At 36.2% G+C, this 27620-nt stretch overlaps 1 protein-coding gene across 6 annotated transcripts in view; it reads right to left on the reverse strand.

Annotated features, from left to right (window-relative positions):
* Window positions 1-27620, reverse strand: part of GRIP1 (glutamate receptor interacting protein 1) — an 808853-nt gene that overhangs the window by 427540 nt on the left and 353693 nt on the right. The window lies entirely within an intron of this gene.

The following is a 27620-nucleotide window of genomic DNA, read 5'->3' on the forward strand; positions in this document are numbered from 1 at the left end:
TTCCAGATTTCAAGCCTGATATTCTATCTTCCTCAGTTCAAAGCTACTTAACCCTCTTCACCTCAGTTTCCTCATCAATAAAATGAGCTGGAAAAGGAAATAGCAAACAAAACCATTATCTTTGCCCCAAAAACCTCAAATTAGATCATGAAGAGTTGGAGGCAACTGAAATAATTTAATAACTAATAATACACATTACATAATTTTGCTATTTATTATTCTCTATCCCTTAATATTCCACTATTAAATAATTTGATTATGAACCTTTCTAATTATACATAGTGAGCACAAGTAAACCAAACCACACAAACTACTCAAAGTTTATGATTTCATTGGTGTAAGGCAATTGTGACAAACACAAATAGAATGGAGCCTGCCACTGCATATTGACTTAGCAAACCACAAATTAACATCATCTATGTTTTATTGTACTTCTGTTTATTTCATTAGAAATTTCCAAATTGTGGCAGCACTAGGGAGCTTTGGAGGCTGCAAGTTTAATTAACTTTATATATATACATATATATATATATATATATATATATATATATATAATTAATTAACTTCTGATATAGGGAACTCAAGATAGAGTAATTCAGACTCAGACCAGACTCTATTCAGTCATTTGTAGTCTCAGGATTTTGCCTGGGGTATTTTGAGACTAAAAAACTTGTTTTGGGTCTTAAAGCCATTATGTGTTAAAGATGAAATTTGAACCCAAGCTCTTCAATGAATATGCTAACCTGCCTTCCATACTACTTTCGGTTTTTAAAATGCTTTCCTTGCAATAGTCCAATGAAATTGTGAATGAAATTATTGCCATTCCCATTTTACAGAAGATATCTTACTTAGAGAAATCATCTAGTGCATTGGCATCAAATTCATATTCAGATAGAATACTGACTTGGAAAACCACCAAATCACATTATCTATGTCATGGTGTATCATTTATTTTGTTAAACATTGCACAGTTACATCTTAATCTGGTTCCCCATGGATCACTAAGGAGTTTTGAGGATCCTTGTGGCCAATGTGGTGAATCTGACCTCTTTAATGTGGTATAACCGACCCATAACAGGGACTGAGAGGCACTGCATGACTTATCCAAGGTCACAGAGCTAGAGAGTATCAGAGCTAAGATCCAAACTCCCAGTCTTTCTCCTTTTCTTTCACCCTACTAAATCAATTGCCTTCATTATTTTTTTCAATCTCTTTTAACTTTTTATTATAGCATATGCCACTTTCTCTCTTCTATGTGGTTACCTAAAAATATTAAGAGAATCAATGCAAATGAAATGATTCATATATAGTAATGACGTCCTATTGGGAAGGTACCTTCATGCAATAAAAAATTTCTTCAATGCAAAAATGTAATGGACAACAAACATATATTTGTATTCCTGCTTAAGATATTCATATCAGATATTAAAGATGCAGAAAGGAAGAAAGGTAAGTTGGTCAGTAGTAAAATATTTATAAGGCAACTCAAATGGCTATATTGAAATGGAAAAGCTATATGAAAGAATTAGGAGAAAAGCTAATAAAAATTTCTGGCCTCAGCAATCCAATTAAAACATTTAGAAAACTAATCAATAAAGCAAAAATAATTTTAAAACACTTATTGAATTTCTTATATGTGAACATAGAACTATTATAATAAAATCCAAAAGTCGATTGCACTTTTACAATGTTGCTTTCAATTATTATCCCTTTTCTACTCTTAATACCACAATCCCAGTTCATGTTATATATTGTGTATCCCCTGGAGTACTATAGCAGCTTTTTAAACTGACCTTTCTGCCTCTTTCCCCCCCCCCTTTCATTTCTACTTATTTTCTTTCATTTCTTTTATTTTCATGCAGAAAAAAATTAGTACTTTTTAAAAAATTCATGTTCCAGAATTTTTCACTTACTCCCTCCCTTCCTCTCCTTGGGAGGGCAAGCATTTGATATAGATTAAATATATCCAAGAAATGAATTCGTTGCCTTAGTTTAAACAGTGTCGTCAGAAAGAGAGAGAACACAAAAAGAGAATAGGGGAAAAGGACTTGACATACTCTGTAATAGAAATAAATTAATTCAATAGGCAATTTATGAGCCATGAGTTCATTTTCCCTTAATAAGTTTCCAATGTTTTGAAGCAGTGGGCCCTGTAAAATTCTACAACTGAATAAAGATCAAGTCATAGGAGACCTTCCTGATACACATGAATAGTTAGAATAAATTTAAGCTACTATTTGTAAAAAAGGTCTGAATCCTTGTGAGGCTGTTAGAAACTGCCGATGGCTACTGGACGCTGCATTAATGAAGACCTCTCAGGCAGTGTAAGTGTAAAAATATCTATCAAATATACAAGTGTAAGAGTAGGCTAAATGATTCATACAAAGTGTAATTTCTATTTTAAAGAATCTCATTCTTGAATAATAAAATTTTAATGCTTATGCTTTTGAGTTCTTATCCACAATTGGGTTTGATCTATATGAAAACGTGAAATGATGTATCACTGGCTATAATTCTTCTTTTTAATTTCCTTTTCCAAATTCTGGCCCTCTCTCTAGCCCCTCCCTTACCCGTTGGGAAGGCCAGCAATATGATACTCATTATCCGTGTGAAATCATGCAAAACAAATTTCCATATTTAGCTATAATTCTTAATGTCCACAAAATATTGCCATTGTAATTACTTTTAGAAATCCTTCTCCATATGGTACCAGAGTGGTAGTGTCTTTTATCTTGCCATTATTCTCCTGGGGTCATATTTATTAACAAAAGGTTAAAAGAAGTCATGGAAATAGAGTTAGCTATTATCTTCACATTGTACCCTTTGATAAGATCATCTAGATATTGAAATGAAAGGAAACCAATTCCAAGAGAAAAAAGCAAGGGACTCCAGGGACTCCACGTTTCCCTTACAGATCTAGTTGTTACTAATGATAACATGTAGCATGTTGGATCGTATCAGTATGTTGGACAACTCCTCTGTATTCTAATAAACACACACATAATTTTAACCTTCGATTTTCTCTTCTATTCTGATCTCAGTGACTACAATGATAAAGGATTCCCCAACATGCCATGAAAAATCCTCAGTGTTTATTATCTTCTCTTCTCTGAGCACCAGCTGAATCTCACAGGACTTTAGAATGGAAGATTTTGTTTTTGTAGGAAAACTTGAAAGATCCAGGAGGGAAGATACAACCTATATTGTTTTCTTTACCCTCAAAATTCTTTCTCCTAATGTTTTCATCTATCCTATCAGCTAAAAACAGATTCTCCAAAAATTAAGTATTAAAATTGAGGCTAATGACCTCAAGAAAGGTTCCTTTTTTGTTTGTTTTAAATAAAGTATAAGCACATTTAGAATGGGAAATGAAAGAACAAGAAAAAAATAAAAGTGGGAACTAAAATTCCAAACTGAGAATTGCAATTCCAAAAAGCTGCTGAAAATCCCAAGAAAGCTGAAAAATATTCTATTTAGAGAGAGAGGGCTGGGTGGCCAAAGATATTTTAATTTTATTATTTCATCTCTTTGTAGACAAGGGACAGAAGAAATAAAGCAATTTTGATATATTAGCAGATTCATCATTTCTAAGGCTATGTCATAGTTAATCAAAAGTTAAACTCTCTAGCTGAAGCTATGAAAGATGATCGTATGCAAAAAGGTTAAGTATGTAAAAGAGAAAATGTGAAATGGGTAAACGCATCAAGAGAAAACATTTGGATGGAAGTGGTAAGTTACTGAACATCTCTTGACTTTAATTCTTCTTCTGGGAAATTTAAAGGTAGGTCATTTCCTGTTTCAATTTGCTGTCATCATAGCTAGTTTTATATGCTGATGAATTTCAAGATCTACAATAGGTCTTATACATATTTTTCACTCAAACTTCTCAAACAACCCTATGAGGTAGGTGATATTATCATTCCCATTTTACAGTTGAAGAAATCGAGGTAAAGGTTAAGTCTCGGTTCTTAAGGTTCAGGATCACACAACTAGGAAATATCTAAGGATTTGATCTCAGATATTCCAGACTTCAATTATTCAGTGTACCATCTAGGGACCCTACTATCCCATCATGGGCCTGAGAGAGTGGCACTAATATTTTTACCAATGGAATTATGAGGTATGTTGTGGAAGGATCTTCTTCACTGGGCAGGAATTTAGATTAGAAGATTGCTAAAATCACATAGGGAAGTATGAGATTGCTAGATAGCTCAGTGAAGAGAGCACTAGACCTGGAGTCAGGAACACCCAAACTAAAATCTGGTCTCAGATATTTAGTAGCTCTGTGACCTTGGGGAAGTCACTTAATTTCTGCTTAGAAAGAAGACAGTAGGGCAGCTAAGTGAGACAGTGGACAGATTGCTGGACCTAAGTCAGGAGGACTCATTTTCCTGAGTTCAAATTTGATCTCAGGTACTAGTAGCTGTATGACCCTGGACAAGTCACAACTCTGATTGCCTCACTTTCATCTGTAAAATGAACTGGGGAAAGAAATGGCAAACCACTTCAGTATCTCTGCCAAGAAAATCTCAAATGGTGTCCCAAAGAGTCAGACATGACTGAACAACAACAACAATACTGCTGAAATCAGGGTTGGTAGGAGAAAAATCTCAATAAACCTTAAATCTTTTCCAAGAGACTCGTGATGAAAAATATTCTCCGCCACCATAGAAGGAACTCTTGGAGTCTAAATATAGATTGAAGTAGACCATTTCTCACTTAATTTCCTTCATGATTTTTTTTCTAGTATAAGCAATATGTGTTTTCTTTCACAACATGACATACATGGAAATATGTATTGCATTTTTAGAACATGTATAAACTATATCATATTGATTGCCATCTCAAGGAGAGAATATGGACTGCAAAATACCAGAAAATAATTATTAAAAATTGTATCTATACATAATCTGTAAAAAATGTATAATTTTTTTTTTAAAGAAGCTCACAAGAGAGAGTGCTGAGCCTCGAATCAGGAAGACCCAAGTTCAAATCTCAGAAACTTATTAGCTGTGTGTGACCCTGGCAGTCACTCAATCTCTACTTGTTTTAATACACTGAAAAAGGAAATGGCAAACCAGTACAATCTCTTTGCCAATAAAACCCCATGGGCAGTATGGTATATGGGGTCAGGAAGAGTAGGACAAGATCAAATTACTCAACAACAAGATCACATAAGGATCTAGGATTATACAATCATTCAGTTCTATTAAAAAAGGGCTGGAGCAATAACTCAAACTCACAGTTTTTACTCAAAATTCCATGAATTTTTTGTTATGTAAATAACATTTGCTTTATACTCCAATTTAATACATTAAGATTCAAGTCAACATTGTCAATTAAACTTTCTGAACTTAGAAAATTAGGTATATGCACATAAAACAAATTATGTATGATCACATATGCATATGAGGGGAAAGGTAAACTTTCCTATGCAATGAGAATCCATGGTCTAGGCAATATCAATATTGGGTAACACTATCATTCCAGAGCCTCTGAAAACCTATGGATGGATACTCATTGAGTGCATTTGAAGAAATGTACCCATACAATTGATAGCTGCTGAAATCAATGGCACACAATAATAGAATGATAGCATTGAAACAAAAATGTGTGTTTTTGCTCTAGAGATAACATTAATCACTATTTTTTTGGCTAATGTTACAAGTTTTCCATATTGACATTTTTGGGGCTTTTTTGTATATATATATATGTATATATATATATATATACACAGATACATAATATCTGTACAAATATGTAGGTATTATTAAAACCTTTATGTTAAAGAAGTGTGAAGCATCATTTTCTACATATTTTTGAGAAGGATGTAATTTTTTAGAATGAGATGGGTATTCATGTTTTTATGTTTTGTTATTGTAACCATTTTCCGGGTAAATTAATATTCATATGGCTGTCACTTCAAATTTGCATGAATTGGACATTCTTATTCCATTTTGAATTGATGTCTCCAACACTTTTACATCTTGAAAATATTTCCCATTATTTTAAAGACATGTTAAAGACACTTATTATCAGGATTCTATCATAATTTCTGTACTTTATCCCATAATTATAATGATGTGATCTTCAGTAATATCAAATTTTGTCTTGTAAGACATTACAAATTGTCAAATTTATATGTATACTTTAAATGCTTTCTCTCCATTTAAAGAATATATACATTTTATTAAAACATTATTAAAACATTCATCACCTGTAGTTATAGACCTAAAAGTTCATTCATTAATTATTGGGTAAGTTATTACTTTAGAATAACCATCACTGATTTTCAATAGGAAATAATGTCAGATTTCTTAACTAGGTATGAATTGCAATCAGTACAATGCCATCCACAAACAGGAGCCCTGTAGGGATTTACTATATATCCAAGCTGACTTCTCTAGATGGAACTTCTCTTTCATAGTGGCAAATACCTTCAATGAGCATACATTTCCCTCCTTAATATCTACTTGATTATTATCATATGTCTGTTGAATACTTATTTATCTTTTTTTATCCTCCAAGAACTCTTGAATAATTTTGATTTATGAATGGGAGTCACCTCCTTGTAAAAAGAGCCTTCAAAGAAGCATTTTGTGTTACTGAATTTAATGGGGGTTTTTTTATGAACAACAATTAGCTCATTAGAAATATATATTCTTTATAATCTTTAACTTGCTATTAAATAGCCAATATGTTCCATTGCTGAATATCTCTTGCTTACTTCTTATTAATACTTTCACTAAAGATGACTTTGATTCATGTAAAGATGACTCTACAGAGCTTTTTTAATCAATAGTTTTTTGATGATCTCTTGGTCACTTTGGGAGCACTGATATAGTTCAAAAGTTTTTCACGTCTTTGGTATCTTCCCATCTCACATATATGTTGCTACTGAATTCAATGTCTTCATGACTGTGTAAATTGCATCAATCCCCAGAACACTGGAGAGCATTCCCGGAAGAGATTGGCAATCACTGGATAGACTTTGGCCTGAACATCCACACAGAGAAAAGAGCGAATGGATGAAGAGTGTTTATCGCCATATTTTGAAGTACTGTTGGGGTAGGCATTTGATATATCTTGTCTAATAGAATTTATGTTTGAGCTAGGTAGGGAGTTGAAAAAGTAAAAAAGAGGAGAAAATGGAATGGGTTACTTTGGGGAAACTGAAAAGCTCTTTTCCAATTGCAAAGGTTGGGATTAGTTCCAAACTTGCCATAAAAAGGTCCATATTTTCAATATTAATATTTTATCCATTATTTTAATCTTTTATAATATTTTTCTAGCACTTAGCACAGTGCCTAGAACACAGTAGGTACTTAATACATTTGGTTGATTGTTAACTATTTGTGTTGCTACATGGCAATGAGACATTCTGCCTCTAATGAATCAAAAATTATTACACATAAGGCAATAGAGAAGTAAATTGTAGGTTTGGGTTGGTTGTAACATATATCTGATGCGATAACTACAAAGAAGAACAGAAGCATCAGATATTATCAAAGAATTGTTGGGTAGCAAGAGGAGAACAGTTGGTCAAGTAGAAAGAGTAGGAGATGGCAGGTAGACATTCCCAGTGCTCCATTAATATCCTCACAACAACAGGAGAAAGACAAGAAGGCCCCCAACATGCTGGATCCTTCCCCTGTCCCCCATTGTAAACTTTTGAAAGAACATGAACAAGAATCACATAGAACAGGTAAGCATGGAAGGACTACATTGTTTCAGTAGAGGGACTCCAAATTGGTGAGATCAAAGATCCATTTGAGTACCTGACTGTGAACAACTATTTCCTGACCTAATTAAGTACTTTTACATATGATTGTGATCAGTAACACTTCATAAAATAACATTTTAAATTCATAAAACAATGTGTAAGATTACAAAGAAAACCAATTATTTTCAAATTCCGTTGTAAAAATACATGCTTTATTTTTAATTTTGGAGACCTCAGGTTAAGAACAACTAGTCTAGAAACAGGAGCTATGCTCCAGGTTTTGAAAAATGGTTTGACAATGCAATGGTAATAAGAATCCATAGTGGATGGAGTGCCAGACCTGGCATCAGGGGGACCTGGCTCCAAATCTTATCTCAGACGCATCCTACCTAAGTAATCCCAAGCAAGTCACTTAACCCCAATTTGTCTAACCCTTACCATTTTTCTGACTTAGAACTGATTCTAAGACAGAAGGTAAAGATTAAAAAAAGAAGGAGAACCCACGATCCAGGAGGAAGACCAACCTAACATGTTAGGTTGGAAGGAAGGAAATCTGATGATCAAATAGATTTAACTTGAGCCAAGAGTACAGCCATAATTTATCACTCTCCTTTACGAAAGAGTAAAGCTGATGACTATGCAACCCTGTATCCCTTTAATCCAATTCATGCACAAGTCAAGACATCACCCCATGATATCATTGGTCCTCTTTGGAAATCAAGGACATACAACAACATCCTTTTAGAAACAAGTTTCTGATGCTAATCCCACCATCCCATTGCTCTGAAGGAACTTCAGCTAATTGTTACACCATAAGCTCATATTGGAAGGAACGGGAACTTAAGGAAACTATTTCCCATAGTACTTCCCCCCACAAACCTCTCCACAAAAAAAGGCCACTAATAAATATGTGTTGGTTTTTGTTGTGAAATTGCTCCTTGTCAATACTTCCATATCAGATAGCTGTGTGAAAGTCCAAGAAAGCCTAGAAGTTCTCTTATTATTTTGTTCAACTTAATATATAGTTAAAAAACCATATGGATAAGAGTTCACAGTCCCCTTTTCTGTCCCCTTTGGTATAATTCAGGTTTCAGGTTTCTTGATGTTGGTTAAGTTCATAAGAATGGAAAGATGATAACTGTCCGAATGACAGACAATAAGCAAATTGTAAATAGTGTTTCTCTTCCTATCAAAGAAAAGTTAATGGAATCATGTCAACGAAAAGTACTTTGAGGTCTTTTGGAAAGAAGCCATACTCATAGTTGAAAGCCAGGAAATGGATATGAAATTCAAATATTATTTGGGAAAATCAAAATCAGTTACTAACGAAAGGCAATAATGGCCATTATAAGGTTACTTTGATATCCAACCCATTTTATTATTCAGCAAATGAGGTCATCAAGACCATCCCTGTACCTTGGGGAAACCTTATTTATTGTTTTTCTCTGCTAGTGGACTTCGGGGCACTGGGGCTGACAAATAGGAAAGGTTATTTGTGCTATAATTATCACTTCAAAGATATATTGAGCAATAAATTTTCTCTTTATGCTATTGTTAAATTGGTATTAAAACATACCGGGCTGAGAAGACCTTTAATTATTCACATCATAAAATGCATTAAGCTAGCTAGAGCTTGCGCAAGGTGTGTATCTCATCTTCTGGGGAGACAGAGCTTTGTCTAGCTAACAAAGCTCAGAGATGAGTATGGATGGGTCAATTAAAACTGCTTATAGCCAGTTCCAATATTCCTACAGACATTTTCTGGTGGCGATTTGAAGGAGAGTCAAAGAGACAAGAAAAAGGAGAAGGAGAATGACCTAGATATTACCTACCATTTCTTTCCACGAGGCACTAATTACTGAGTTTCGAGAACATACAAGTCACAGTGCTAAGCCAAGGAACTAGCACAACAAGTATTCTCTAAGAAAATGAATTAATCACTTTAAGTGGAAGACCAGACTGTCAAGGAAAATTGACAAGATGCACCAAAATAGAAACGACGGTGTCAAAAGCAATTTTGGTGTCCACCATCTTGATGTCTTCCAAATGTGTGTGGGGTTGGGGCAAGAATGTTTTATGGAATCTGAATGACAACGGCATTGAATCTTTAAATTTTGATCTAAAGGAAAATAAGAGAAAAGGTACAATTCATTCTGTAGCATTTCAAAAGCAAGTATTCTAGAAATTATAGAAACATTAGTACTTAAAGTTAGGTGGCACAGAGCTCAAAGAAGCAGGTCTGGTTTAAGGAAGATCTGAATTCAAATCTGACCTCTCATACATATTAGCTGTGTGACCCTGGATAAGTCACTTAACCTTAATTGCCTCAGATTCTTCTACTGTAAAATGGGAATAATAATAAGCATCTTTCTCCCAGTGTTATTGTGAGGATCAAATGAGATATTTTATAAAGTACTTACTATAGTCCCTAGTACATCACAGCATCTATATAAATTTAGCTATTATTATGTGTTGGTCATTTTTCAGTCAGGTCCAAATCTTGGGACCCCATTTGGGGCTTCCTTAGAAGAGATATGGGAATGGTTGGCCATTTCTTTCTTCAGGACATTTTATAGATGAAGAAACTTAGGTAAACAGGGCTATGTGACTTGCCCAGGACCACACAGCTAGTGTCTGAGGCCAGACTTGAATTTAGGAAGATGAGTAGATGAGTCCTCTATCTACCTAGCTGCATCTAATAATTAATGTAAAGTGGTGCAATATAGAATGTGCTAAGCATGGAATCCAAAGACCTGGGTTCGAATCACAGCTCAGCAACATGGGACAAATCACAGCCTGGGTGTCAGTTTCCACACCTATAAAGTAGAAGGCTTCTGCAATATGATCTTGCTCTAAATCTATTATCCAATGACAGCATTCTTAAATACAAGAGAAGGTGGTAAGGAATGCCAAGAAAAGAAGGCAAAGAATGCCTACACCTCATGCCAATAGAAAAGGATGCTCTCTACACAGACAAAGTCCCATAAAAAGCAACAGAGCACACAGTCAAAGCAGCAAAAACTAAGTTGACTGCTGTGTTAGATCTTCGATCTGAAGAATGTAGACACTGGACTCTCCCAGGTATAGTTCAATAAAACCCTCGCTTTTAATTACAGCATCATGCTTGCACTGCTATCATTAAGGTTGTATCAGCAATTGCAATTTTATAACCTTATTTTCAAGAGAATAATAAAAACCTGCTTGGGACAGATATCTAGGGGCTGATAAATTGGCTTCCAAATCCATCTCAATGCCATTGCTTTTGTTGTTGGGAAATCTGAAGAAAACATGGCTTGCTCGATTGTGGAAGGAGAGACTCTCACAATGACATCCTCCAGATTGCTTTGCCTCTCGTTCTAAGGAATTCAGGTCTCCAAATTTGTGAAAGAAATATCTTTTTTTTTTTATTAAACTCCATCCTCTGGCAGTAGGAAAGGGGACATTTCAGAGATAAGAAGGGTCCAAGATAATTAGGATTTACAAATAGCAAAGAGCTCTCTGTACTGTAATTCAAAGAGGAAGATCACAGGTGTCAAGTTGAATAAATATCAATTCCCTTTAGTGAAATGGGAGTAGACAAAGTAGGTGATGGATACCTAGCAGGGTTGATAGCTTGGCAAGTCAAAAAAACATTTTTTAAGCCTTTACTTTCTGTCTTAGAATCCATACCATGTATCAGTTCCAAGGCAAAAAGGGCTAGGCAATTTGGATTAAGGGACTTGCCCAGAGTCGTGTAAATAGGAAGCATCTAAGGCCACATTTGAATCCAGGACCTTCCATTCACCAAGCCAGTGAACCATCTAGCTCCCACTTAGTTCAAATATTTTTTAATACCACTGCTTTCTTGCTAAGAAATCTGAAGAAAACCTGAGTCTTTAAAATTATGGAAGAAGTAAACTATAGAATTATAGATTTTTTTAATTGAAGGGTCTTCTGAGATTATATAGCAATAACATTTGAAAATGGAAGACGAACCACAAAATTGATGTTGTTTGGTCATTATTCAGTCACATCATGACTCTTCATGACCCCATTTGAATTTTCTTGGCAAAGATACTGCAATGGTTTGCCATTTCCTTCTCCAGCTCATTTGATGGGTGGGGAAACTGAGGCCAACAGCATTAACTGACTTACCCAGGGTCAACCAGCTTATGTCTGAGACCACATTTGAAGTCAGACATTCCTGATTCCAGACCTGGCGCTCTATTCACAGCAACACCCAGCTGCCCCTGTGGCATAGTAAGGCAAATGTTTAAAAAAAATAAACATAAGAAAATAGTCTGCCATCTATAAACTGGTGAGTTTGACTTCAATTTCTGAGGAAATTCAAGATAGGATCATTAAAAAGATGGCTGGTGAATATTTAGAAAAGGAAGCAGTGATTAGAAAGAGTAAACATGGCTACATCAAAAAAAATTTTTTTTACTTACAAAACTAGTAGATGAGAGGAATGGGAATGCTGTAAACATAGTTTACCTAGATTTTAGCGTACTTTGTGATAAAACATCTCAAACTATTTTTGTGGACGTGAGGACCAGAAGAAAATGGAATACAGTGGTTTCAGAATTGGATGGAATCACTAGTGCTTGTTCAATGGCAGGAGATCTTCACTGGAATATCTCACTCTCCTCTCAGAGATTTGTACTTGGTCCTTTGCTATTAGAATATTTTAACCAATAACTTGAATAAAGAAATAAATGGAATGTTCATCAAATTTGCAGATGACATAAAGGAGACAGGGATAGCTAATATAATAGATAACAGAGTCCAAATCCTAAAGGATCTCAAGATGTCAGAGCAGTGGTGTCAAACTCAAATAGAGGTTGAGGCCACTAAATAAGACATAAAGATCCCTACCAGGCATAGAGTGATTTAGAAAATCACATATTAACATTATCTATGTTTTCTTTTAATCTTCTTTATTTTGTTAAGCATTTCCCAATTGCAGTTTAATTATTTTCACTTAGTTTTAAATGTAATCCCAATTACGTTTTAACATAATTATATTTTAATGAGATTTATGCCTCCACTGTATGTGCTGGAGGCCACATGGACTCGGGTAACTTGTTTGATATCTCCGGGTTAGAGCACTGGGTTGAATCTAACAAGATGAAATTCAGTAGGAATCAAGGTAAAGTGCTGCATTTCACTAACAACAACAAAAAATATCAACTTTACAAGCATACGATGGGGGAGTGTAGTTAGGCAGCTGTTCTGAAAAAAACCATCTAATTTTAGTGGACTGAAAGGTCACTATGAGCAATGTGATGAGGCACAAAATAGAAAAAAGACTGATGTGATCTTGGGGTGTATTAAAAGGAGCAGAGCTAGTAGGAAACAGAAGGCAATTGAGAGCCCTATTATCCTCCACCCTTGTCAAACCCATCGAAGCACCATGGTTTAATAAAGAGATTGATAAACTGATGTGCAATGCTAATCTGCTCCCCAGAACTCCAATTCCCAGCATTCCATGTTCCTTCTCACATTATGTGCTAACATAAGGAGGATATAAATTTTGTGTAGCACTGCCTCGCTCTCTTTCCCTTGATCTCAGGGGCAGAAGTGAGCTGCAGAACTTACTCAAGTGGCTTTACTTTTTGTTAGATAATTAGGATTGAACTCCTATTTCTTAGTTTATTTACTCTACTTCAAGTGATTATTAATAAACTTTGTAAAATATACTTGGAGTTATTGCATATTAATTTAAATCTTACACTGGAAGTGCTCAGAGAAAAATGAGAAAAGTAAAAGGTGTTGAATTCATGGCTGTTTGAAGGAATTAGGAATTTTTAACCTGGAGAATACTGGTAGGGAAAGTAGAGACTGAAGGGCTGTGCCGCCTCAATGTCTAATGGAACAAGTTGTTCTCATCCACCCATTCTTCTAGAAGTCTTCACATGCTGGAGGTAGACATCTATCTTACTGATAGGTTTGAAGCCTGTCAGTTACCCTCAACCCCATCTGCAAAGACGGTTTTCCTGGGGGATGGGGCTATGCATACTATGCTTTCTTGGAGCCACAGGTGAGAGTTGGGAGGCAAATAAATACCAACTCTGATGTGATGTCAAAATGGAGACAGCCAAAGCTTCCATACCATCAGCAATGGAATAGGACCTACGAGTATCCACTGCAGTCCCAACCTGGGGAAGGTAGCAAAGACAGATGCTCTCTTTCGGGAGGGTCTTCAAACAGAAGACAACTACTTGTCGTGTATATTATAGAAGGGATTCTTTTTGTGCAGGAGTTTTGGCTAAATGGAGCCTTCCACATTCTGTGATTTTTGAATACTGGATCAACATGGTCATATTTGTGATTAGCATTATCTAGCTAGTTATGGAGGGAATGGACTGAATCGGTGACAATTAATAAAGCCCTACCAATGACTTAAAAATAGAGTTGGGGTTAGAGGTTAGGGTTGAACCCATGATACACTGGGATAGGGAAGTCCCAGGGAGAGAGTCCTCCAAATCAGGTTTATACCTTCTCTGCAAGTCCTTTTTTTAACCCTTATTTTTTTCTTTCTTAGTATCAATTCTAAGACAGAAGGGCAAGGGCTAGGCAAACGGGGTTGTGTCTTGCCCACAGTCCCACAGCTAGGAAGTGTCTGAGGCCAGATTTGAAGCCAGATTCTCCTGACTCCAAGCCTGGCACTTTACACACCTGGCTAGCCCTGCAACATAGAACCATTAAGCTTTAGTTAAAGGAATTGCCCAGAGTCATACAGTATATATCCAAAGAATTTGGGACTTCCCAGTTCCAAGACTAATACTCAGTTCATTACAGAGCATTGCCTCTTCTTTGAAAACTATGAAATCATTCCTCTTAGCCCTTCCAAATGTCCAAAAATCAGCCATTCACCACTGTTCTTCCCCCTATATAACAACTGATAGTAAACATGAGTTTGTTACTGTTCAATCATTTTAGTCTCACTCCATGACCCCATTTGAGATTTTCTTGGCAAAGACACTGAAAAAAGTTTGCCATTTCCTTCTCTAGCTTGGTTTATAGATGAGGAAACTGAGGCAAATAGGGTTAAGTGACTTGCTCAGGGTCACAGAGCTAGTATTTGAAAATGGATTTGAACTCAAGTCTTCCTGATTCCCAGCTCAGCACTATCCACTCTGTCACCTAGATATACTTTCTTTATTATCACTAAACAACTTTGGTCAAATCTTACATTGGTTTAATAATATTTGCCTGTTCCAATTTTAAATTTTAGTTCAAGTTAATCTTTATTTAATTTGTTTATTATATTGATTTATTTGTTATAAATAATTATTATAAATTATTAACTTATTTAATAATTTAATTGTAATATAATTTAATAGATTTCCAAGTGGAAAATCAATGCTATTTTGTACAGCTACATTTGCAATCTGTGTACAGAAAAATAATGCCTAAATATTTTGGATACTGAAAGCATAGAGTAGGAGGAAAACAGAAATAAGTATTTTGGCGCTAAGGAAGATTTACAAGTCCTCTGAAAAGTGATGAGGGCTCAATAATAACAATAAATACAAATCTCAGTAACTAATGATGGAGGTAACAAAGGGAATGCTGGAGGAAGAAGACAGTAATTCAGGATATACATTTCTTCATCTCTCCAAATTGTCTGCAGTGATTCTGGAGACTTTTTTATGAGAAAAGAAAGAAATCTTTTCAAAGTTGGTTGGAGAATAAAAAGTTTTGGTGACAGAAGGAGGAAAAAGGGAATAGAAATGACATAAGAAGAAAAAAATCATGAGAACGAAGGTGAGGAGGAAGGAGAAAGCTCATCGTGAGTGACTACGTACGATAGGACAATGAGCAGAGCTGGAGGAAGAATCAATCATAACCAATGTACTTCCAGATACAAAAGCTGCCCATAATAAGACAAATCTTTCCATGAGGCCTCTTCTTTTCCACTTTTGCGTGCATCGGTACCACAGGGAACAATCTTCTGCGTTCAATCGCAACTACACTGTGAATTTATCGTCCTTTATTGGCCAGCAAAGCTTATACCCTGGAAGTAATACAGGGCAGAAAAGGGGTGGGAAAAACCCAGAAGAGGTTCAATAAACAGAAAAGTGCCAGAGGGCATGCTAATTTTCTGGGTTCCCAACCAATTTTTTTTTATTGAAAATTAAGTAAACTGCCAATTAATGTAAGGGAAATATAGTAAAAAGGAGACAGATGGGCAGTGCAGTAGTATCGTGTTTATTTTAGGCAAATTCCTGGGGACATTTTTTTAGGGGTAGAATTATGCAAGAATTGCCAATGATGTTTTCTAGGACACAAGACTTCAAATCCAATTCATGTCAGTACTCTGACAGTCTTCCTGCAAGGTGGGTTGTTGGTGTGCTAGTGTATGCATGGTTTTAAAAATCCATTAAAATACTGACATCCTGGCACTCATGGGCTGTGCACATTGGCTTCTGTCTTCAGCAGGTATCCTTCCATTCCAGCCTCAGTGGAGTGGCAAGGAAGAATAATGTTTGAAAGGTTGACCGTGATCATATGTGCAACCCAGTGAGAGATCGAAAGCCCAGAGTGCACAAAGGGCTACTTTATGCCCTCTTGTATGGGGGATTTTATTATGAAGTCATTGCCTGCAGCTGAGTAAGATGCCTTTTTGCTTAGACTGCAAGTCAGCCGTGATTGATTGCCTCTTCTTCCTGCCCTGTCTATACTGTCCTCTTAGTCACCTTTAGCGATCCCAAGATGCTGCCTTGGCATCTCTTTTACCCGTACTCTCACCTCAAAAAATTTGCTTTCCCTACCCTACTCCTAAGCTCTCCCTACATACTTTTAGTCCTGTTCTTTTCTTCCTCAAATATTTCTTGGAGATTTGCTCTGTGTCTTGGGCTTCATTCCGTGCCCTTTCCTTTGGTTAATGAATATCACTGATATCTAATATATCCTCTCACTTATGTTTTCTGAATGAAAACCATTTACAGCTAGATCTGGATTCATGTAGGAAAATGGATCTCATCAAATGGTTGCAATATTCGATTCTGAAATGCATATTTCCATTGGGCTGGAATCAATGATCACATTTTACATAATTGTAATTTTCAATAGTATTATTTTAAATGCATGCAAACACGGGGATTTGATATTCACACTAATGGTGATCAAGTTGCATTTCAAACTCATTCTGTATGTGCCAAGGAATCTGCTAAGTCCTCAGACTCACATCTTGAGCTTAAATGACTTCCCAGGGTCACAGTGACAGTAAGTATAGGGGAGTTGGGATTTGAACCCAAGTTTTCCTGACGCTGAAGTAATTCTCAGACTCACTATGCCCACTGCCTTGCCTTTCTCCCTTCTTACTTATTAAAACATCACACCCATCATGGAATAATTTATACATATTATATATGTGTGTATGTTCACATGCATATTATACATGCACATACAGACATGTGGTCTTAAGTTTAAAACTGCCCTGAGGCTTTTGGAATACCTCTGCATATTTAATAGAACAGGAAAAATACAACACTTCCTACTATTAACCTCAGAGAGAGAGAATAAGATGAACTAATAGATATGAGAGACATCTATGCAAATGGAAAACACTAGTTTACAAGAGTTAGGTCACCATTGCCAAAGAGAACACTGCCTAGTGATCCACATTCCCATGTTCAGCCTCTCCATACCCAAGCAGGCTGATCCCCTCATGGTAGACCTAAGGCATTAGTATTCAGAGTAGCAAATCTTAGATTCGCAAAAGGCAAATAATTAGCTGTACTCTGAGAGCTTCAGTATTATCGCTGATGCCCATCATTATGGAGCTAAGTCTCTTCTCACTCCTTTCTTCATCTTGTGCCTTTTAAAAAATTTCATGAAGGAGCAACTGGGTAGCTCAGTGGATTGAGAGCCAGGCCTAGGGATGGGAGGTCCTGGGTTCAAATCTGACCTCAGACACTTCCCAGCTGGGTGACCCTGGGCAAGTCACTTGACCCCCATTGCCTAGCCCTTATCACTCTCCTGCCTTGGAGCCAATACACAGTATTGATTCCAAGACAGAAAGTAAGAATTTAAAAAAATATATCTATCATGGTCCAACCCCTCAAATTCCTCCATCAGACATGGACTCCCTTCACAGATCTGTCATTTTCTGTCAACAGATCATCACAAAGCCAAAGTATCTCATTATCCATCAGTATCTTTTGTCTTCGTCTCTTATATGGTCCCTAGGTTATTTCCATCCTCTTCGGTTATTGTATTTTCATGCCCAGTATCTTTGATTTATGAGACCTGCCACTTGTCCTAATGTTTACTATTGAAAACTCCAATAAAGAGTTTATTTCTGAACAAACCAAGAAGAAGGACTAATACAGAAACCCACAAAGGATAGGGCTGTTTGGTTATAATCAGCCAGGAACTAGAGTGTAAAATTTAGCACTAAAAAACAATAAAGGAAGTCTGCCATGGCAAATAAACAGCTCCCAGTGATGGTCAGAGGCACCTTCTAGAATCAAAAGATGCTAGAAGATACTGAATGTTAGAGAAACAACTACAAACTTGCTGAGGTCCAATACAGGAAGAATTAACTAGAATATGAATGATCAAAGGAATTGCATTTGGAAAAGATGGCAGAGTGGTCTTTTGGGGCCCACTGCGTCGTATGACCACTGAGAGAGCATCTACTCTGTGATTGTTGTAATCACCCAAGTGAATATAGGAATGAGAAGCTGGCAAAGAAAATAACATTTGAGGGAATGACTGTTCCTTTCCCAAGGCAATAATATTAGTTCTCAAGCTGAGAGAAGGAAGAGGTGAATGAAGCACTATAGGGCAATATTTTTTAAAATATCTGTCCAATTTACCCTCTAGATTGAAAATGAAAATTAAATGTTGATTCCACAAAGTTAAGTCATTGACGAAAGGAACAAAACAAGTTAAATTAGTTGATCTGAGGATACTATTTATTGTCTAAAAACTCCTGGGAAAAGTCATCTTCTTTCTCTTGTCAATGACAGCTATAACAGTCTACAATCAGAAGGCATAGAAGTCCTCACAACCCACTCATATGCCAAGTGAACTTTCCTACTCAGAAAGTACGACTAAGAAGCAAATAAGATAGGCTTGACTTCCTTTCAAGGCAAAGCAGAAGGTCTTAAAAGTACCATAGTCACTTTGAATGAAGTGAACTAAAGAGATGAGAAGGAAATTGTGTTTGGGCAAAGGTAAATGCATTCTGGTGAGCATCTAGTGGAAATGCTTTCACCCAATTACAGGGAGAGGTGGGCAGCCAAAAAGAAAGGAAACAACAACAAAAAAATAGCACGCTATAAGACAAAGATAACAGCACTCCAGTTCATATCTAATTCATAGATATAGTTCTTAGGATACAATTCAGTGGTTTATTCACAGTAAGACAGGAAAGGAAGATCATTAAAACGAGCATGAAACACCTTATAAATCCTCATATTCTCAGCAAACTGGGTCAGTCCAAAATGGACCTTCTTGCTCTTCCTTGCAAAGGTCACTCCATCCTTCATTTCCCCACTAGCTGTCTCCCATAGTCCTGGAATGTGTTCCACCCTCACTCCTACAATCTTCACTTTCCTTCAACATAGCCCTAGGGTGATTCTCCAACACGCAAGAACCCTTCTCAAAAAAGGCTACCTTGGATCTCTTTTGCATATACCAGTATATTTGCTGTCTCCTCAATGTGAATGTTAAAAGAATAGACCAATTCCATTTTGTCTCTGTATTCCCAGTGACCAGCACCCAGTAGGCCCTTAATTGCTTGCTGATTGATTGAATTTTTTTGGTACTTATATTCTCAATTTGGTTCATTCTAAGTGCTAAATACTAATTGATTAATTGATTGGATTGCAGTTTTCTCTTATGTAAAATGAGAGTATTGGCCTAAATGAAAATTAATTGACTTCTGTGAGAACTTATTTTTCACATACTGAATTAATTCCTGTATATTAGTGAGAATTACTCTGTATTTCTGGAGCCAGGATCAACATCGGAAATAGCTTTTTGCATTTTTTGTGTTGATGAGAATCCCAAGGAATATTAACCAAATTCTATTAAAAAGGAAGATAAAGGGGACAAGGGTTCACTTACTGTATATGTGATCTATCCACCTAAGGGGCTGGGGAGGGGTGAATAAGTTGTTAGACTACCTCTTACTTAGCTATCACCAATTAAAGATGTCTTGGAATGATTCAAGAAAGGCGCTGAATAATGATATCATGAAAACTTATTTATTAATCTGCCTGATACAGCTTGGGTCATCCCTAGTCACGAGAGAGTCTGGGAGACCTTTATCACTTTATTGGTTATGATGTTGGCCTAACCAATAAACTTGACAGAATCAGTAGATTTATAATTCTTGCCCCAAAATCAGTTTCTCAAGCTAATTGTAATTGTTAATAACTCTCAACTCTAAATCCCATATTAATAGGAGTCCTGCAGACTTCATGACCATCCACTTCTCTCTCTTCTAACATTTTTTCAACACAACTGTATAAATTTGACCATCACAGTGGAATTTTTTTCTCTCCAATTCTTCACCCTTCACAAGTCAACTCAAATGCTATCTATCTCCTCCTCAAAATTTACCTGACTAGTGGGAAGAAGAATAGAATTCTTTACATCTTAACAGTTGCTATGCCCACCAAATGTGTTACTGGTAGTCCAACTGGTGCTGACCTTTTCCACATTTAGCTAGGTGTAGACCCAAATGACAGATGTACTTCATCAGTATCAAGCCAATACCAAAAATGTTTCCATGCCCTCAGGAATTGCCATATCTTGCAATTTATTGGCATAGGATTTCTGTAAGAAGATACATGATGATGATGATGATGATGATGATGATGATGATGATGATGATGATGATAATGATGTTAAATATATGAAAATAAACTTATCAGGGGGCAGCTGGGTGGCTCAGTGGATTGAGAGTCAGGCCTAGAGATGGGAGGTCCTAGGTTCAGATCTGGCCTCAGACACTTCCCAGCTGTGTGACCCTGGGCAAGTCACTTGACCCCCATTGCCTAGCCCTTACCGCTCTTCTGCCTTGGGGCCAATACACAGTATTGACTCCAAGATGGAAGGTGAGGATTTAAAAAAAAAATAAACTTATCAGAACTTTAGTCAGGAGGATCTAGGTTCAAATCTAGCTTCAGACACTTCCTAGCTTAATCCCAAATGCCTAGCCCTTGACACTTTTCTGACTTAGAATTGATACTAGGACAGAAGGTAAGTGTTTAAAAAAGAAAAACTCATCACAAAGAAATGATATGTGCATTCAGGATATCACTCGCACCACTCGTTTGTTTTAAAATTGTTCAAAGCACATTTAATAACCATTCTTTGTAATATCAAGGTCAATGACAAAATTGTGATTACATCTTCAAAAGTTAATACTAAAAGAATTGTTTTATCACAACAAATACAGATGGAGAATAATTCTAACAATTCCTAAAATTGTGGCAAAATTATGGCATTCCTTCAGCAGGAAGTTTGACTACAAGCTACATGAATTGGACCTTAAGAATGCCCACAGCGAATAATAAAGTGGAGAAGTTCCATGGAGACTGGAACGACCTCCAGGAAGTGATGCAGAGCGAGAGGAGCAGAACCAGGAGAACATTGTACACAGAGACTAATACACTGTGGTATAATCGAATGTAATGGACTTCTCCATTAGTGGTGGTGTAATGTCCCTGAACAATTTGCAGGGATCCAGGAGAAAAAAACACTATTCATAAGCAAAGGATAAACTATGGGAGTGGAAACACTGAGGAAAAGCAACTGCCTGAATACAGCGGTTGAGGGGACATGACAGAGGAGAGACTCTAAATGAACACTCTAATGCAAATATTATCAACAAAGCAATGGGTTCAAATCAAGAAAACATGTAATGCCCAGTGGATTTACAAGTCGGCTATGGGGGGTGGGGGTGGGGGAAGAAAATGATCTATGTCTTTAATGAATAATGCTTGGAAATGATCAAATAAAATATATTAAAAAAATAAAGTTAAAAAAATAAATAAAAAAAGAATGCCCACAGCAAGACAATTTTTAGAACTATACAAAATAACAAAAAAAAAAATTCACTTGAAGGAATAAAAGTTCTACGATCCCAAAGAAAATATTTTTTTTTAAAATAGAAATAAAAGTTAATAGCAATTCTAGGCTCAAAATTATATAATAAAGTTGTAATCATCAAAATTATTTGATCCTGAGTAAAAGATAAACTAGATATGGATGGATCAGTTGTTATTCAATAATCCAGTGGTTCAATAAACCTAAGAATATAAAGTGCTTCAGGAAGAACTCCTGTTTGATAAGAACTACTAGGAAAACTGGAAAGGGGCTTGGCAGAAATTGGAATAAGGTCAAAATAAAAATGTAGCCTGATTATTAAAGATGATTATACCATTAAAAGTACAGAAAAGAGAGGAATGGGCTATCTTTTATACCTATTGCTAGAAAGAGAATTCTTAAACAAAAGGAATAAGAGCAAAGAAGAGAAAATACAAAATTTTAATTACTTAAAACTAAAAGGCTTTTGGATAAAAACAATACAAAGATAAGAAAAGAATAGGGTGGGGGTTATATGTCAATTTTTAAAAAGAATTTTATATCATACATATATATATATATATATATATTTATATATATATATAGAGAGAGAGAGACCAAATGTCATTCTTCTAAAAGTTATGTGGCCAAAAGGAAAACCAAAAGCTATTAAAAATTATATGAAATCCGGCTCCCAATTACCAATCATAAGAGAAATGCAAATAAAAACAACCTTGAGTTTTCATCTCATATCCAAAGCAAACTGGCAAAGATGACCAAAGATGGAAAGTTAATATTGAAGGGTATTGTAGAAAGAGAAATGGCATGGATGTGGGGGATCAGCTGGGTGATTCAGTGGATTGAGAACCAGGTCTAGAGACAATCAAATCTGAACTAGCTTTGTGACCCTGGGCAAGTCACGTAACCCCCATTGCCTAGCCCTTACTACTCTTCTGCTTTGGGACCAATAGGAAGGTGAGAGTTAAAAGAAAAGTATGACACATTGTTTAAGGAACTTTGAATAGGTTCAACTATTCTGGAAAACAATTTCTAATTTTGTTAACAAAGTGTCTAAAATATCTATACTCTTTGACTCAACAAAAATTTCTCTGCCCGGTATATTCCATTCAGAGAATTAATAATAGAGGGATCTCATAGATACAAAATATCCCAGAGTAGACTTGTAGTACAAAACAACTGGGAACAAAGATGTCCATCTTTGGAGAAATGGCTAAATAAACTATCGTACCTTAATGTAATATCACATAACTGAGGTTTAAGAAAAAGTGAATAAAAAATTACAAAGGAGAAGTGGAAAGAACTTATATGAATTGATATAAAGTGAAATAAGAGAACCAAGAAACAACACACAGGACTCCCAACAAACACTAACAAAATTAAAATGTAATATTATGTAATTACAGTGACAAATCTTGGCCCTTAAGAAGAGATATGAACCTGTATTATTATCTCCTATGTTTGCATAAGTGGGAAGAGTAATTCTAAGACTCTAAATGTAGAATGATGTGCATGCTATTAGACCTAACTAATTTCCTGGACAGTTTTAATATTTATTATAATAGATCTTATAAAATATGAAAATATAAGATATAAATGTATATAAAATGTATACAAAAGATATATCTACATATATATCTTTTATATATTATATATATATAAAATGTATATAAAAGATATAAAATAAAATTTTAAGTTTTATAACCTCATGATAAATTAAAAATATTAGTGACTCCATTTTGCCTATATCCACCATTTTGTAAAAGTACATTTCAGCTGTTTGCAAAGTACCTAGTTTTGGATAAGTCACAATATTACTCCTCTTCCCAAAGGTCAGTTGACTTTAGGAATGTTACAAAACTACCCTTTTTCCTCTCATCTTAGTATTTCCCGAAATCCTTCGCCAATTAAAAAAAAAATCCACAGGTATCTCAAGCCACAAAATCTTGTTTTTCCTCTTTTTTACTCCCTTCAAATTATATATTAATTTTGAAGTGTCTAACATTCTGGGTCTTCAGCTACTGAGAGCCTTGGTCCTGGTCTGTTTCTGCAACCCCACACGTTGATAAATAAGTCATTATTCACATGTAACAACTGGGTTTTCTTTATTCCACCATTAATAATCAAATGATGGAATGAAATATCTCTACATTTCTGGAGATAGTGGGAGAACTGAGGAGCAAAATCAGACTCAGAAACCAGGAATCTTGTTAGTTTGACCAAGATTGTATATAAGCTGATGCACAAGTTGGGGCTGAAGAAGGCTAAAATGTTTAGTATGAAAGGAAGGTCTGTGATGATTCTAAATGGCATGATGGCTGCCATAAATCACAGCAAAGAAAAAATAAAGAAGAATGATGGATGGGAGCAGATGATGACAACTAAGGGATGAAGGTATAATGAGAGATATGTGATGCTGTGGCTGCTGTGAGTTAATCAATCCATTAATCAATCAGCAGTCATTTATTAAAGTAACATGATTAGCCAGCCATTGTCATAGGGCCTGGAGACACAAAAGACAAAAATGAAACCGTACCTGCCCTCAGCAAGTCATTTTCAATTAGGGGAGATAATATGTATGTACATAAATACATATGAAATAAAAATAAAACAAATTTGGAGGAGGATAAAAGGCCCTGACAGCCGAGGGATTATGTAGCCAGTGTAGCTTGAGCAGAGAAGAGCAATGTGATAGAAGTTCACTCCAGATTTGGGAACAGCAATTGAAAATACAGGGAGATGGGAGTTGGCATGTTGTATGAACAGAGAGAGGTCTAATTTGGCTAGACCAATGGTTCTCAAAATTTTTGGCCTCCAAAATCCTTTTCCCTCTTAAAACTTATTGAGGACCCATTCCCAAAGAGCATTTCTTATGTGGGTTATATTTGTTGATATTATCATATTAGAAATTAAAAATGATAGTATTATTGTGAAAAGATTTGACTTCATGGAACCCTTGAATGGGCCTTAGGGTTCTCAAGGGGTCAAATGGTAAGAGCTATTGGGCTAGATAGGAAATTACAGAAAAGGGGAATTAATCAGAAATGTACTAATAAATATGTAATAATTGGTTCTCCAAGTAAAAAAAATACTGTATACTCTTTGGAAGGTTTATTATCTTCTAGAGTTCAAATCCTGCCTCAAAAACTAGCTGTGTGACCCTGGACAAGTCACTTAACCATTGGCCTCAGTTTCCTCTTGCAAAATGAGCTGGAGAAGGAAATGACAACTCAGTATCTTTGCCAAGAAACCCCAATTGGGAACAAAAATAGTTCCACATGAGTAATCAATCCCCAATCCCCAAAATAATGTATGACATGCTTCTAAATTTAATCCACATTATTAACATTTTCTCTATCACTCTTAAGTATAGACAATCAATGGAACAAAAAAAATCAAGCCTTCATTTCTAGCATCTACTCATTTGAGGTGCAAATTTTCACACCAAAAATAAATTTAATAGGCTTCTAACATGTATGAAGTCATGCTTGGGAATAATATATGATAAGGTTTGAAAAGTTGGTTGGGGCCAGGTTGTGAAGAGCTTTAACAACCAAAGAGAGAAGTTTCTAGTTGATCTAAGGCAACAGGGAACCATTAGTTTATTCATTAAGATGGTGACATCATCAGATTTTCACTTAAGGAATAGCAGTCTGGCAGCTGGGTGAGATGGATTGGAGAGAGAAAGGTTTGAGGCAGGGACTCTAATTAGAAGGCCAATTGAAATAGTCCAGTAAAGAAATGACGAGGGCTTAAACTGGGTGATGGCGGTTTGAGCAGAGAGAAAGGGGGGATCCACAGGAGATATTGTGGAGGCAGAAAACACAAGATTTGGCAACTGACTGGATATTTAATTATATTGAAGTAAAGCTAGTTAGTTAGCTCAACAATTAGACTTTAGCTCCACCTGGGATTTCTTGGCAAACTGGAGGAAATTCCAAAGAGGTTCTGGACGGACCAGGCATGAGCCGCAGTCACCACCACAAGCCTAGGAGAAACAAGAAAATGGCACTCACCTCCTGGCTCCTGTTGTCTCCGGATTTTCAAATCCTGAGCTGGAGCACCCCAAAAGAGTCATTCATTAGGAATATTTACAGAGAGCAAACGCCAAAACCACTTGTGTGGAGCAAGTAGCACAAAGTAGCTGCTTGGAATTAACTGGAGGAGGAAAGAGGATGATCAGTACTATGGGAGAGAAAAGATTTGGGAACATACAGTAACAGAACAGAGAAGATTGGTAAAGGAGCTATCTGCTGATAGCTTCCTAGTTGAATTAATTATCTGTGTTCATTAACTGCCAGGCTGTGTTATTTGTACCTTGTTGAATGGCTGCAACTGCTGTCCACACACTAATTTCAGTGCCCTGATCTAAAGCTACAGTCACCCTACCCTAGTTATACTTTTGAACCCTACTCACTTCTCTTCCAGAATTATCCCTTCCCCCACCTAAAAAAAAAAAAATAGAGTGTGATAGATCTCAGCCAGTCTCAGGGAAAAAGCAAATCTGGTTATCTCATTAAAGTAATTCACACCAAGGTATTAGATTCAAAGCTCTTGGGGATTATTTGCATTTTAAAGAGGAAGTCATTCCAGAAAATTAACTTTTAAAAGGCAGAATGTGCAAAGGAAGTATTTTTGAGCTGGGGAGCCCCCAAACCCACTGTCTCTGTATTGCCATAGGCAACTTCCAGTCCAAGAATAATCATCAGTAACTTTGTACCCCACTTTTGAAGGATTAATTCCTGTTCCAGGCACAAGTCACATCAGTTTCTATTCAAAGTCTATCTATCTACCAAGCAATACATACTTCTCCCTATGGAGGAAGATTTAAATTCCTCTCCACCCCCCTCATGCTATATGATTACTACAAGTTTTATTTTTCCATAAATATTCCTATAGTATCCTTTGCCATTTCAGAAGAGGTGCTAGAGCTGGCCTGTGGAAATAATCCAATTATTAACTTAAAAAATGTTACCTTCTATCTTAGAATCAATACTGGGTATTGGTCCTAAGGCAGAAGAGTGGTAAGGGCTAGGCAATGGGGGTTAAGGGAATTGCCCAGGGTCACACAGCTGGGAAGTGTCTCAGGCCAGATTTGAACCAGGACCTCCCATCTCTAGGCTTGGCTCTCAATCCACTGAGCTGCCTCCTATTAACTTTTAAATGTAAGCATTTATACCTGAGGAATCAGCAAACACTACAAGTTGCATTAGGGCAGTAGTTAGGTGGTCCAGTGGATTGAATCAGTTCTGGATTTGGAATCAGGAAAACTCCTCTTATCCAACTCAAATATGGGCTCAGACACTAGCTAGGCAACTCTGGGCAAGTCACTTAACTCTGTTGGTGGCCTCAGTTTCCTCCTCTGTAAAATGACCTGGAAAGGGAAAGGACAAGCCACTCCAGCATCTTTGCCAAGAAAATCCCAAATGGGATCAAGAAGAATCAGACAACTTAAACGACTGAACACGTATATATTATTTATGTTTCTCTGCATCATCATCTACCTTAGATTATAAACTCTTCCTTCAGAAAAGACACATCTGTTAAGCTTGGCTCATAGCACTCTCAGTGCAATACTAAATAAGGTGGGTGCCAAAGAAATATTTTTTTCAATGGGATTCTAAAATATTAAAGTAGAACTGAATGTAAAAATAGATTCAGAATAAAAACACACAATCCTAAAATGTTTTCACATCAAATTTTTAAAAAATTTCGAGAGCTTTATGCTTTGCTGAGGGTTTTTACCTATACTGCCCCATTGACCCTCCTAAAAATCCCATGGAATTTTATTGATATCAAAAATATTCAGTCAGTGGTTATATAATATTTGTTGGTTCTTTCTTCC

Source organism: Monodelphis domestica, chromosome 5 (genome assembly GCF_027887165.1).
Source record: "Monodelphis domestica isolate mMonDom1 chromosome 5, mMonDom1.pri, whole genome shotgun sequence".
NCBI lineage: Eukaryota > Metazoa > Chordata > Mammalia > Didelphimorphia > Didelphidae > Monodelphis > Monodelphis domestica.